This window comes from Gorilla gorilla, chromosome 14, assembly GCF_029281585.2.
Source record: "Gorilla gorilla gorilla isolate KB3781 chromosome 14, NHGRI_mGorGor1-v2.1_pri, whole genome shotgun sequence".
Taxonomy (NCBI): domain Eukaryota; kingdom Metazoa; phylum Chordata; class Mammalia; order Primates; family Hominidae; genus Gorilla; species Gorilla gorilla.
Window position 1 is genome coordinate 10,798,712 of NC_073238.2, and position 16,019 is coordinate 10,814,730.

Sequence of the window (16,019 nt, forward strand, 5' to 3'; positions counted from 1 at the left end):
TGGAATTCAATGGAATGGAATGGAATGGAATGGAATTCAATGGAATGGAATGGAATGGAATGGAATTCAATGGAATGGAATGGAATGGAATGGAATTCTATGGAATGGAATGGAGTGGAATGGAATGGAATCGAATGGAATTGAATGGAATCGAATGGAATCAAATGGGATCGAATGGAATGGAATGGAATAGAATGGAATCAACCTGAGTAGAACGGAATGGAATGGAATGGAATGGAATGGGATGGAATGGAATGGAATGGAATGGAATGGAATGGAATAGAATGGAATCAACCTGAGTAGAACGGAATGGAATGGAATGTAATGTAATGGAATGGAATGGAATGGAATGGAATGGAATGGAATGGAATGTACCAAAGTAGAACGGAAAGGAATGGAATGGAATGGAATGGAATGGAATGGAATGGAACGGAAGGTACCCGAGTAGAACGGAATGGAATGGATTGGAATGGAATGGAATGGAATGGAATGGAATGTAACCGAGTAGAACGGAATGGAATGAAATTGAATGGAATGTAACCGAGTTGAACGGAACGGAATGGAATGGAATGGAATGGAATGGAATGGAATGGAATGGAATGGAATTGAGTGCAATGCAATGCAATGGAATGCAATGGAATGGAAAGGAATGGAATGGAATGGAATGGAATCTACCCGAGTAGAACGGAATGGAATGGAATTGAATGGAATGTAACCGAGTAGAACGGAACGGAATGGAATGGAATGGAATGGAATGCAATGGAATGGAATGGAATGGAATGGAATGGAATGGACACCAGTAGAATGGAATGGAATGGAATGGAATGGAATGGAATGGAATGGAATGGAATGGAATCTACCCGAGTAGAACGGAATGGAACGGATTGGAATGGAATGGAATGGACAGGAGCAGAACGGAATGGAATGCAATGGAATGGAATGGAATGTACCCGAGCAGAACGGAATGGAATGAAATGGAAATGGAAAGGGAATGGAAATGGAACGGGAATGGAAATGGAACGGGAAAGGAAATGGAACGGGAATGGAAATGGAACGGGAACGGAAACGGAACGAGAACGGAAATGGAACGGGAACGGAAACGGAACGGGAACGGAAATGGAACGGGAACGGTAATGGAACGGGAATGGAAATGGAACGGGAATGGAAATGGAACGGGAATGGAAATGGATCGGGAATGGAAATGGAACGGGAATGGTAATGGAACTGGAATGGAAATGGAACGGGAATGGAAAAGAAACGGGAATGGAAATGGAACGGGAATGGAAATGGAATGGGAATGGAAATGGAATGGAATGGAATGGAATGGAATGGAATGTACCGGAGTGGAGTGGAGTGGAGTGGAGTGCAGTAGAGTGCACTGGAACGGAATGGAATGGAATGGAATGGAATGGAACGGAACGGAATGTACCCGAGAAGCACGGAATGGAATGGAATGGAATGGAATGGAATGGAATGGAATGGAATGGAATGGAATGGAATGGAATGGAATGTACCGGAGTGGAGTGGAGTGGAATGGAGTGGAGTGGAGTGGAGTGGAGTGGAATGGAATGGAATGGAATGGAATGGAATGGAATTCAATGGAATGGAATGGAATGGAATGGAATGGAATTCAATGGAATGGAATGGAATGGAATGGAATGGAATGGAATTCAATGGAATGGAATGGAGTGGAATGGAATGGAATCGAATGGAATTGAATGGAATCGAATGGAATCAAATGGGATCGAATGGAATGGAATGGAATAGAATGGAATCAACCCGAGTAGAACGGAATGGAATGGAATGGAATGGAATGGGATGGAATGGAATGGAATGGAATGGAATGGAATGGAATGGAATTCAATGGAATGGAATGGAATGGAATGGAATGGAATGGAATGGAATGGAATGGAATTCAATGGAATGGAATGGAACGGAATGGAATTCAATGGAATGGAATGGAATGGAATGGAATGGAATTCAATGGAATGGAATGGAATGGAATGGAATGGAATGGAATGGAATTCCATGGAATGGAATGGAATGGAATGGAATGGAATCAACCCGAGTAGAACGGAATGGAATGGAATGGAATGGAATGGAATGGAATGGAATGGAATGGAATGGAATGGAATGGAATGGAATGGAATGTACCAAAGTAGAACGGAATGGAATGGAATGGAATGGAATGGAATGGAATGGAATGGAATGGAATGGAATGGAATGGAATGGAATGTACCCGAGTAGAACGGAATGGAATGGAATGGAATGGATTGGAATGGAATGGAATGGAATGGAATGGAATGTAACCGAGTAGAACGGAATGGAATGTAATTGAATGGAATGTAACCGAGGTGAACGGAACGGAATGGAATGGAATGGAATGGAATGGAATGGAATGGAATTGAGTGCAATGCAATGCAATGGAATGCAATGGAATGGAAAGGAATGGAATGGAATGGAATGGAATCTACCCGAGTAGAACGGAATGGAATGGAATTGAATGGAATGTAACCGAGTAGAACGGAACGGAATGGAATGGAATGGAATGGAATGCAATGGAATGGAATGGAATGGAATGGAATGGAATGGAATGGACACCAGTAGAATGGAATGGAATGGAATGGAATGGAATGGAATGGAATGGAATGGAATGGAATGGAATCTACCCGAGTAGAACGGAATGGAACGGAATGGAATGGAATGGAATGGACAGGAGCAGAACGGAATGGAATGCAATTGAATGGAATGGAATTTACCCGAGCAGAACGGAATGGAATGAAATGGAAATGGAAAGGGAATGGAAATGGAACGGGAATGGAAATGGAACGGGAACGGAAATGGAACGGGAATGGAAATGGAACGGGAACGGAAACGGAACGAGAACGGAAATGGAACGGGAACGGAAACGGAACGGGAACGGAAATGGAACGGGAATGGTAACGGAACGGGAATGGAAATGGAACGGGAATGGAAAAGGAACGGGAATGGAAATGGATCGGGAATGGAAATGGAACGGGAATGGTAATGGAACTGGAATGGAAATGGAACGGGAATGGAAAAGAAACGGGAATGGAAATGGAACGGGAATGGAAATGGAATGGGAATGGAAATGGAATGGAATGGAATGGAATGGAATGGAACGGAATGGAATGTACCGGAGTGGAGTGGAGTGGAGTGGAGTGGAGTAGAGTGCACTGGAACGGAATGGAATGGAATGGAATGGAATGGAACGGAACGGAATGTACCCGAGAAGCACGGAATGGAATGGAATGGAATGGAATGGAATGTACCGGAGTGGAGTGGAGTGGAATGGAGTGGAGTGGAGTGGAGTGGAGTGGAATGGAATGGAATGGAATGGAATGGAATGGAATGGAATGCAATGGAATGCAATGGAATGGAAAGGAATGGAATGGAATGGAATGGAATGGAATGGAATGGAATGGAATGGAATGGACAACAGTAGAATGGAATGGAATGGAATGGAATGGAATGGAATGGAATGGAATGGAATGGAATGGAATTCAATGGAATGGAATGGAATGGAATGGAATTCAATGGAATGGAATGGAATGGAATGGAATTCAATGGAATGGAATGGAATGGAATGGAATTCTATGGAATGGAATGGAGTGGAATCGAATGGAATCGAATGGAATCGAATGGAATGGAATGGAATAGAATGGAATCAACCCGAGTAGAACGGAACGGAACGCAACGGAACGGAACGGAACGGAACGGGACGGAACGGAACGGAATGGAATGGAATGGAACGTAATTCCATGGAATGGAATGGAATGGAATGGAATGGAATGGAATGGAATGGAATGGAATGGAATTCAATGGAATGGAACGGAATGGATTGGAATGGAATGGAATAGAATGGAATCAACCCGAGTAGAACGGAACGGAACGCAACGGAACGGAACGGAACGCAACGGAACGGAACGGAACGGAACGGAACGGAATGGAATGGAATGGAAAGGAATTCAGTGGAATGGAATGGAATGGAATGGAATTCTATGGAATGGAATGGAATGGAATGGAATGGAATTCCATGGAATGGAATGGAATGGAATGGAATGGAATGGAATGGAATGGAATTCAATGGAATGGAATGGAGTGGAATGGAATGGAATCGAATGGAATTGAATGGAATCGAATGGAATCAAATGGGATCGAATGGAATGGAATGGAATAGAATGGAATCAACCCGAGTAGAACGGAATGGAATGGAATGGAATGGAATGGGATGGAATGGAATGGAATGGAATGGAATGGAATGGAATGGAATGGAATGGAATTCAATGGAATGGAATGGAATGGAATGGAATGGAATGGAATGGAATTCAATGGAATGGAATGGAACGGAATGGAATTCAATGGAATGGAATGGAATGGAATGGAATGGAATGGAATGGAATGGAATTCCATGGAATGGAATGGAATGGAATGGAATTCCATGGAATGGAATGGAATGGAATGGAATGGAATGGAATGGAATCGAATGGAATGGAATGGAATGGAATCGAATGGAATGGAATAGAATGGAATCAACCTGAGTAGAACGGAATGGAATGGAATGGAATAGAATGGAATGGAATGGAATGGAATGGAAAGTACCAAAGTAGAACGGAATGGAATGGAATGGAATGGAATGGAATGGAATGGAATGGAATGGAATGGAATGGAATGGAATGGAATGGAATGTACACGAGTAGAACGGAATGGAATGGAATGGAATGGATTGGAATGGAATGGAATGGAATGGAATGGAATGTAACCGAGTAGAACGGAATGGAATGTAATTGAATGGAATGTAACCGAGTTGAACGGAACGGAATGGAATGAAATGGAATGGAATGGAATGGAATGGAATGGAATGGAATGGAATGGAATGGAATTGAGTGCAATGCAATGCAATGGAATGCAATGGAATGGAAAGGAATGGAATGGAATGGAATGGAATCTACCCGAGTAGAACGGAATGGAATGGAATTGAATGGAATGTAACCGAGTAGAACGGAACGGAATGGAATGGAATGGAATGGAATGCAATGGAATGGAATGGAATGGAATGGAATGGAATGGAATGGAATGGAATGGACACCAGTTGAATGGAATGGAATGGAATGGAATGGAATGGAATGGAATGGAATGGAATGGAATGGAATGGAATCTACCCGAGTAGAACGGAATGGAACGGAATGGAATGGAATGGAATGGAATGGAATGTACCCGAGCAGAATGGAATGGAATGAAATGGAAATGGAAAGGGAATGGAAATGGAACGGGAATGGAAATGGAACGGGAACGGAAATGGAACGGGAATGGAAATGGAACGGGAACGGAAACGGAACGAGAACGGAAATGGAAAGTGAACGGAAACGGAACGAGAACGGAAATGGAACGGGAACGGAAACGGAACGGGAACGGAAATGGAACGGGAATGGTAATGGAACGGGAATGGAAATGGAACGGGAATGGAAATGGAACGGGAATGGAAATGGATCGGGAATGGAAATGGAACGGGAATGGTAAAGGAACTGGAATGGAAATGGAACGGGAATGGAAAAGAAACGGGAATGGAAATGGAACGGGAATGGAAATGGAATGGGAATGGAAATGGAATGGAATGGAATGGAATGGAATGGAATGGAATGGAATGTACCGGAGTGGAGTGGAGTGGAGTGGAGTAGAGTGCACTGGAACGGAATGGAATGGAATGGAATGGAATGGAATGTACCGGAGTGGAGTGGAGTGGAATGGAGTGGAGTGGAGTGGAGTGGAGTGTAATGGAACGGAATGGAATGGAATGGAATGGAATGGAATGCAATGGAATGCAATGGAATGGAAAGGAATGGAATGGAATGGAATGGAATGGAATGGAATGGAATGGAATGGAATGGAATGGACACCAGTAGAATGGAATGGAATGGAATGGAATGGAATGGAATGGAATGGAATGGAATGGAATGGAATGTACCAAAGTAGAACGGAATGGAATGGAATGGAATGGAATGGAATGGAATGGAATGGAATGGAATGGAATGGAATGGAATGGAATGTACCCGAGTAGAACGGAATGGAATGGAATGGAATGGATTGGAATGGAATGGAATGGAATGGAATGGAATGGAATGTAACCGAGTAGAACGGAATGGAATGTAATTGAATGGAATGTAACCGAGTTGAACGGAACGGAATGGAATGGAATGGAATGGAATGGAATGGAATGGAATGGAATTGAGTGCAATGCAATGCAATGGAATGCAATGGAATGGAAAGGAATGGAATGGAATGGAATGGAATCAACCCGAGTAGAACGGAATGGAATGGAATTGAATGGAATGTAACCGAGTAGAACGGAACGGAATGGAATGGAATGGAATGGAATGGAATGCAATGGAATGGAATGGAATGGAACGGAATGGAATGGAATGGAATGGAATGGACACCAGTAGAATGGAATGGAATGGAATGGAATGGAATGGAATGGAATGGAATGGAATGGAATGGAATCTACCCGAGTAGAACGGAATGGAACGGAATGGAATGGAATGGAATGGACAGGAGCAGAACGGAATGGAATGCAATGGAATGGAATGGAATGTACCCGAGCAGAACGGAATGGAATGAAATGGAAATGGAAAGGGAAGGGAAATGGAACGGGAATGGAAATGGAACGGGAACGGAAATGGAACGGGAATGGAAATGGAACGGGAACGGAAACGGAATGAGAACGGAAATGGAACGGGAACGGAAACGGAACGGGAACGGAAATGGTACGGGAATGGTAATGGAACGGGAATGGAAATGGAACGGGAATGGAAATGGAACGGGAATGGAAATGGATCGGGAATGGAAATGGAACGGGAATGGTAATGGAACTGGAATGGAAATGGAACGGGAATGGAAAAGAAACGGGAATGGAAATGGAACGGGAATGGAAATGGAATGGGAATGGAAATGGAATGGAATGGAATGGAATGGAATGGAATGGAATGTACCGGAGTGGAGTGGAGTGGAGTGGAGTGGAGAAGAGTGCACTGGAACGGAATGGAATGGAATGGAATGGAACGGAACGGAATGTACCCGAGAAGCACGGAATGGAATGGAATGGAATGGAATGGAATGGAATGGAATGTACCGGAGTGGAGTGGAGTGGAATGGAGTGGAGTGGAGTGGAGTGGAGTGGAATGGAATGGAATGGAATGGAATGGAATGGAATGGAATGCAATAGAATGCAATGGAATGGAAAGGAATGGAATGGAATGGAATGGAATGGAATGGAATGGAATGGAATGGACACCAGTAGAATGGAATGGAATGGAATGGAATGGAATGGAATGGAATGGAATGGAATTCAATGGAATGGAATGGAATGGAATGGAATTCAATGGAATGGAATGGAATGGAATGGAATTCAATGGAATGGAATGGAATGGAATGGAATTCTATGGAATGGAATGGAGTGGAATCGAATGGAATCGAATGGAATCGAATGGAATGGAATGGAATAGAATGGAATCAACCCGAGTAGAACGGAACGGAACGCAACGGAACGGAACGGAACGGAACGGGACGGAACGGAACGGAATGGAATGGAATGGAACGGAATTCCATGGAATGGAATGGAATGGAATGGAATTCAATGGAATGGAATGGAATGGAATGGAATGGAATGGAATTCAATGGAATGGAATGGAATGGAATGGAATGGAATGCAATGGAATTCAATGGAATGGAATTCAATGGAATTCAATGGAATGGAATGCAATGGAATGGAATGGAATGGAATGGAATGGAACGGAATGGAATTCAATGGAATAGAATGGAATGGAATGGAATGGAAACGAATGGAATCGAATGGAATCGAATGGAATCGAATGGAATCGAATGGAATGGAATGGAATAGAATGGAATCAACCCGAGTAGAACGGAATGGAATGGAATGGAATGGAATGGAATGGAATGGAATGGAATGAAATGTTATGGAATGGAATGGAATGGAATTCAATGCAATTCAATTGAATGGAATGGAAGGGAATGGAATGGAGTGGAGTGGAGTGGAGTGGAGTGGAGTGGAATGGAATGGAGTGGAATGGAATGGAATGGAATGGAATGGAATGGAATGGAATTCAATTTAATGGAATGGAAGGGAGTGGAATGGAGTGGAGTGGAGTGGAGTGGAGTGCAGTGGAGTGGAATGGAATGGAGTGGAATGGAATGGAATGGAATGGAATGGAATGGAATGGAATGGAATGGAATGGAATGGAATTCAATGCAAAGGAATGGAATGGAATCGAATGGAGTCAAATGGAATGGAATGGAATAGAATGGAATCAACCCGAGTAGAACGGAACGGAACGCAACGGAACGGAACGGAACGGAACGGAACGGAATGGAATGGAATGGAATGGAATGGAATGGAATGGAATGGAGTGGAATGGAATGCAATGGAATGGAATGGAATGGAATGGAATGGAATGGAATGGAATGGAGTCGAATGGAATCGAATGGAATGAAATGGAATAGAATGGAATCAACCCGAGTAGAACGGTACGGAACGGAACGGAACGGAACGGAACGGAACGGAATGGAATGATCAACCCGTGTAGAATGGAATGGAATGGAATTGAATAGAATGGAATCAACCCTAGTTGAACGGAACGGAACGCAACGGAACGGAACGGAACGGAACGGAATGGAATGGAATGGAAAGGAACGGAATTCAATGGAATGGAATGGAATGGAATGGAATTCTATGGAATGGAATGGAATTCAATGGAATGGAATGGAATGGAATGGAATGGAATGGAATGGAATGGAATGGAATGGAATGGAATGGAATGGAATGAAATGGAATTCATTGGAATGGAATGGAATGGAATGGAATGGAATGGAATCGAATGGAATCGAATGGAATCGAATGGAATCGAATGGAATGGAATGGAATAGAATGCAATCAACCCGAGTAGAATGGAATGGAATGGAATGGAATGGGATGGAATGGAATAGAATGGAATGGAATGGAATGGAATGGAATTCAAATGGAATGGAATGGAATGGAATTCTATGGAATGGAATGGAGTGGAATCGAATGGAATCGAATGGAATCGAATGGAATCGAATGGGATCGAATGGAATGGAATGGAATAGAATGGAATCAACCCGAGTAGAACGGAGCGGAACGCAACGGAACAGAACGGAACGGAACGGAACGGAAAGGCATGGAATGGAATGGATTGGAACGGAATTCAAAGGAATGGAATGGAACAGAATGGAATTCAATGGAAAGGAATGGAATGGAATGGAATGGAATTCAATGGAATGGAATGGAATGGAATGGAATGGAATGGAATGGAATGGAACGGAATTCTATGGAATGGAATGGAATGGAATTCAATGGATTGGAATGAAATGGAATGGAATGGAATGGAACGGAATTCAATGGAATGGAATGGAATGGAATGGAATTCAATGGAATGGAATGGAATTCAATGGAATGGAATGGAATGGAATGGAATGGAATGGAATGGAATTCAATGGAATGGAATGGAATGGAATGGAATGGAATTCAATGGAATGGAATGGAATGGAATTCAATGGAATGGAATGGAGTGGAATCGAATGGAATGGAATGGAATGGAATGGAATGGAATGGAATTCAATTTAATGGAATGGAAGGGAGTGGAATGGAGTGGAGTGGAGTGGAGTGCAGTGGAGTGGAATGGAATGGAGTGGAATGGAATGGAATGGAATGGAATGGAATGGAATGGAATTCAATGGAGTGGAATGGAATGGAATGGAATGGAATGGAATGGAATGGAATGGAATTCAATGCAATGGAATGGAATGGAATCGAATGGAGTCAAATGGAATGGAATGGAATAGAATGGAATCAACCCGAGTAGAACGGAACGGAACGCAACGGAACGGAACGGAACGGAACGGGATGGAATGTAATGGAATGGAATGGAATGGAATGGAATGGAGTGGAATGGAATGCAATGGAATGGAATGGAATGGAATGGAATGGAATGGAATGGAGTCGAATGGAATCGAATGGAATGGAATGGAATAGAATGGAATCAACCCGAGTAGAACGGTACGGAACGGAACGGAACGGAACGGAACGGAACGGAATGGAATGATCAACCCGTGTAGAATGGAATGGAATGGAATTGAATAGAATGGAATCAACCCTAGTTGAACGGAACGGAACGCAACGGAACGGAACGGAACAGAACGGAATGGAATGGAATGGAAAGGAACGGAATTCAATGGAATGGAATGGAATGGAATGGAATTCTATGGAATGGAATGGAATTCAATGGAATGGAATGGAATGGAATGGAATGGAATGGAATCGAATGGAATCGAATGGAATCGAATGGAATCGAATGGAATCGAATGGAATGGAATGGAATAGAATGCAATCAACCCGAGTAGAATGGAATGGAATGGAATGGAATGGGATGGAATGGAATAGAATGGAATGGAATGGAATGGAATGGAATTCAAATGGAATGGAATGGAATGGAATTCTATGGAATGGAATGGAGTGGAATCGAATGGAATCGAATGGAATCGAATGGAATCGAATGGGATCGAATGGAATGGAATGGAAAAGAATGGAATCAACCCGAGTAGAACGGAGCGGAAAGCAATGGAACGGAACGGAACGGAACGGAACGGAAAGGAATGGAATGGAATGGAATGGAACGGAATTCAAAGGAATGGAATGGAACAGAATGGAATTCAATGGAAAGGAATGGAATGGAATGGAATGGAATTCAATGGAATGGAATGGAATGGAATGGAATGGAATGGAATGGAATGGAATGGAATGGAATGGAATGGAACGGAATTCTATGGAATGGAAAGGAATGGAATTCAATGGAATGGAATGGAATGGAATGGAACGGAATTCACTGGAATGGAATGGAATGGAATGGAATTCAATGGAATGGAATGGAATTCAATGGAATGGAATGGAATGGAATGGAATGGAATGGAATGGAATGGAATGGAATGGAATTCAATGGAATGGAATGGAGTGGAATCGAATGGAATCGAATGGAACCGAATGAGATCGAATGGAATGGAATTGAATAGAATGGAATCAACCCGAGTAGAACGGAATGGAATGGAATGGAATGGAACGGAATGGAATGGAATGGAATTCAATGGAATGGAATGGAATGGAATGGAATGGAATAGAATGGAATGGAATGGAATGGAATCAACCCGAGTAGAACGGAACGGCACGCAACGGAACGGAACGGAACGGAACGGGACGGAATGGAACGGAATGGAATATAATGCAACGGAATTCAATGGAATGGAATGGAATGGAATGGAATTCAATGGAATCGAATGGAATCGAATGGAATCGATTGGAATCGAATGGAATCGAATAGAATGGAATGGAATAGAATTTAATCAACCCGAGTAGAACGGAACGGAACGCAACGGAACGGAACGGAACGGAACGGGACGGAACGGAACGGAATGGAATGGAATGGAACGGAATTCAATGGAATGGAATGGAATGGAATGGAATTCAATGGAATGGAATTTAATGGAATGGAATGGAATTCAATGGAATGGAATGGAATGGAATGGAATGGAATGGAATGGAATGGAATTCAATGGAATGGAATGGAGTGGAATGGAATGGAATCGAATGGAATTGAATGGAATCGAATGGAATCAAATGGGATCGAATGGAATGGAATGGAAAAGAATGGAATCAACCCGAGTAGAACGGAATGGAATGGAATGGAATGGAATGGGATGGAATGGAATGGAATGGAATGGAATGGAATTCAATGGAATGGAATGGAACGGAATGGAATTCCATGGAATGGAATGGAATGGAATGGAATTCAATGGAATGGAATGGAATGGAATCGATTGGAATGGAATGGAATGGAATGGAATGGAATGGAATGGAATGGAATAGAATGGAATCAACCCGAGTAGAACGGAATGGAATGGAATGGAATGTAATGGAATGGAATGGAATGGAATGGAATGGAATGGAATGTACCAAAGTAGAACGGAATGGAATGGAATGGAATGGAATGGAATGGAATGGAATGGAATGGAATGTACCCGAGTAGAACGGAATGGAATGGAATGGAATGGATTGGAATGGAATGGAATGGAATGGAATGGAATGTAACCGAGTAGAACGGAATGGAATGTAATTGAATGGAATGTAACCGAGTTGAACGGAACGGAATGGAATGGAATGGAATGGAATGGAATGGAATGGAATGGAATGGAATGGAATGGAATGGAATGGTATTGAGTGCAATGCAATGCAATGGAATGCAATGGAATGGAAAGGAATTTAATGGAATGGAATGGAATGGAATCTACCCGAGTAGAACGGAATGGAATGGAATTGAATGGAATGTAACCGAGTAGAACGGAACGGAATGGAATGGAATGGAATGGAATGGAATGCAATGGAATGGAATGGAATGGAATGGAATGGAATGGAATGGAATGGAATGGACACCAGTAGAATGGAATGGAATGGAATGGAATGGAATGGAATGGAATGGAATGGAATGGAATGGAATGGAATGGAATCTACCCGAGTAGAACGGAATGGAACGGAATGGAATGGAATGGAATGGACAGGAGCAGAATGGAATGGAATGCAATGGAATGGAATGGAATGTACCCGAGCAGAACGGAATGGAATGAAATGGAAATGGAAAGGGAATGGAAATAGAACGGGAATGGAAACGGAACGGGAACGGAAATGGAACGGGAATGGAAATGGAACGGGAACGGAAATGGAACGGGAATGGAAATGGAATGGGAACGGAAACGGAACGAGAACGGAAATGGAACGGGAATGGAAACGGAACGGGAACGGAAATGGAACGGGAATGGTAATGGAACGGGAATGGAAATGGAACGGGAATGGAAAAGGAACGGGAATGGAAATGGATCGGGAATGGAAATGGAACGGGAATGGTAATGGAACTGGAATGGAAATGGAACGGGAATGGAAAGGAAACGGGAATGGAAATGGAACGGGAATGGAAATGGAATGGGAATGGAAATGGAATGGAATGGAATGGAATGGAATGGAATGGAATGTACCGGAGTGGAGTGGAGTGGAGTGGAGTGGAGTAGAGTGCACTGGAACGGAATGGAATGGAATGGAATGGAATGGAACGGAACGGAATGTACCCGAGAAGCACGGAATGGAATGGAATGGAATGGAATGGAATGGAATGGAATGGAATGTACCGGAGTGGAGTGGAGTGGAATGGAGTGGAGTGGAGTGGAGTGGAATGGAATGGAATGCAATGGAATGGAATGGAATGGAATGCAATGGAATGCAATGGAATGGAAAGGAATGGAATGGAATGGAATGGAATGGAATGGAATGGAATGGAATGGAATGGAATGGAATGGAATGGAATGGGATGGAATGGAATGGAATGGAATGGAATGGAATGGAATGGAATGGAATGGAATGGGATGGAATGGAATGGAATGGAATGGAATGGAATGGAATGGAATGGAATTCAATGGAATGGAATGGAACGGAATGGAATTCAATGGAAAGGAATGGAAAGGAATGGAATGGAATTCAATGGAATGGAATGGAAATCAATGGAATGGAATGGAATGGAATCGATTGGAATGGAATGGAATGGAATGGAATGGAATGGAATGGAATGGAATAGAATGGAATCAACCCGAGTAGAACGGAATGGAATGGAATGGAATGTAATGGAATGGAATGGAATGGAATGGAATGGAATGGAATGTACCAAAGTAGAACGGAATGGAATGGAATGGAATGGAATGGAATGGAATGGAATGGAATGGAATGTACCCGAGTAGAACGGAATGGAATGGAATGGAATGGATTGGAATGGAATGGAATGGAATGGAATGTAACCGAGTAGAACGGAATGGAATGTAATTGAATGGAATGTAACCGAGTTGAACGGAACGGAATGGAATGGAATGGAATGGAATGGAATGGAATGGAATGGAATGGAATGGAATGGTATTGAGTGCAATGCAATGCAATGGAATGCAATGGAATGGAAAGGAATTTAATGGAATGGAATGGAATGGAATCTACCCGAGTAGAACGGAATGGAATGGAATTGAATGGAATGTAACCGAGTAGAACGGAACGGAATGGAATGGAATGGAATGGAATGGAATGCAATGGAATGGAATGGAATGGAATGGAATGGAATGGAATGGAATGGACACCAGTAGAATGGAATGGAATGGAATGGAATGGAATGGAATGGAATGGAATGGAATGGAATGGAATGGAATCTACCCGAGTAGAACGGAATGGAACGGAATGGAATGGAATGGAATGGACAGGAGCAGAACGGAATGGAATGCAATGGAATGGAATGGAATGTACCCGAGCAGAACGGAATGGAATGAAATGGAAATGGAAAGGGAATGGAAATAGAACGGGAATGGAAACGGAACGGGAACGGAAATGGAACGGGAATGGAAATGGAACGGGAACGGAAATGGAACGGGAATGGAAATGGAATGGGAACGGAAACGGAACGAGAACGGAAATGGAACGGGAACGGAAACGGAACGGGAACGGAAATGGAACGGGAATGGTAACGGAACGGGAATGGAAATGGAACGGGAATGGAAAAGGAACGGGAATGGAAATGGATCGGGAATGGAAATGGAACGGGAATGGTAATGGAAATGGAATGGAAATGGAACGGGAATGGAAAAGAAACGGGAATGGAAATGGAACGGGAATGGAAATGGAATGGGAATGGAAATGGAATGGAATGGAATGGAATGGAATGGAATGGAATGGAATGTACCGGAGTGGAGTGGAGTGGAGTGGAGTGGAGTAGAGTGCACTGGAACGGAATGGAATGGAATGGAATGGAATGGAACGGAACGGAATGTACCCGAGAAGCACGGAATGGAATGGAATGGAATGGAATGGAATGGAATGGAATGTACCGGAGTGGAGTGGAGTGGAATGGAGTGGAGTGGAGTGGAGTGGAGTGGAATGGAATGGAATGCAATGGAATGGAATGGAATGGAATGCAATGGAATGCAATGGAATGGAAAGGAATGGAATGGAATGGAATGGAATGGAATGGAATGGAATGGACACCAGTAGAATGGAATGGAATGGAATGGAATGGAATGGAATGGAATGGAATGGAATGGAATGGAATGGAATGGAATTCAATGGAATGGAATGGAATGGAATGGAATTCTATGGAATGGAATGGAATGGAATGGAATTCAATGGAATGGAATGGAGTGGAATCGAATGGAATCGAATGGAATCGAATGGAATGGAATGGAATAGAATGGAATCAACCCGAGTAGAACGGAACGGAACGCAACGGAACGGAACGGAACGGAACGGGACGGAAAGGAACGGAATGGAATGGAATGGAACGGAATTCCATGGAATGGAATGGAATGGAATGGAATTCAATGGAATGGAATGGAATGGAATGGAATGGAATGGAATGGAATTCAATGGAATGGAATGGAATGGAATGGAATGGAATGGAATGGAATGGAATTCAATGGAATGGAACGGAATGTATTGGAATGGAATGGAATAGAATGGAATCAACCCGAGTAGAACGGAACGGAACACAACGGAACGGAACGGAAGGCAACGTAACGGAACGGAACGGAACGGAACGGAATGGAATGGAATGGAATGGAATTCAATGGAATGGAACGGAATGGATTGGAATGGAATGGAATGGAATGGAATGGAATGGAATAGAATGGAATCAACCCGAGTAGAACGGAATGGAATGGAATGGAATGTAATGGAATGGAATGGAATGGAATGGAATGGAATGGAATGTACCAAAGTAGAACGGAATGGAATGGAATGGAATGGAATGGAATGGAATGGAATGGAATGCAATGTACCCGAGTAGAACGGAATGGAATGGAATGGAATGGATTGGAATGGAATGGAATGGAATGGAATGGAA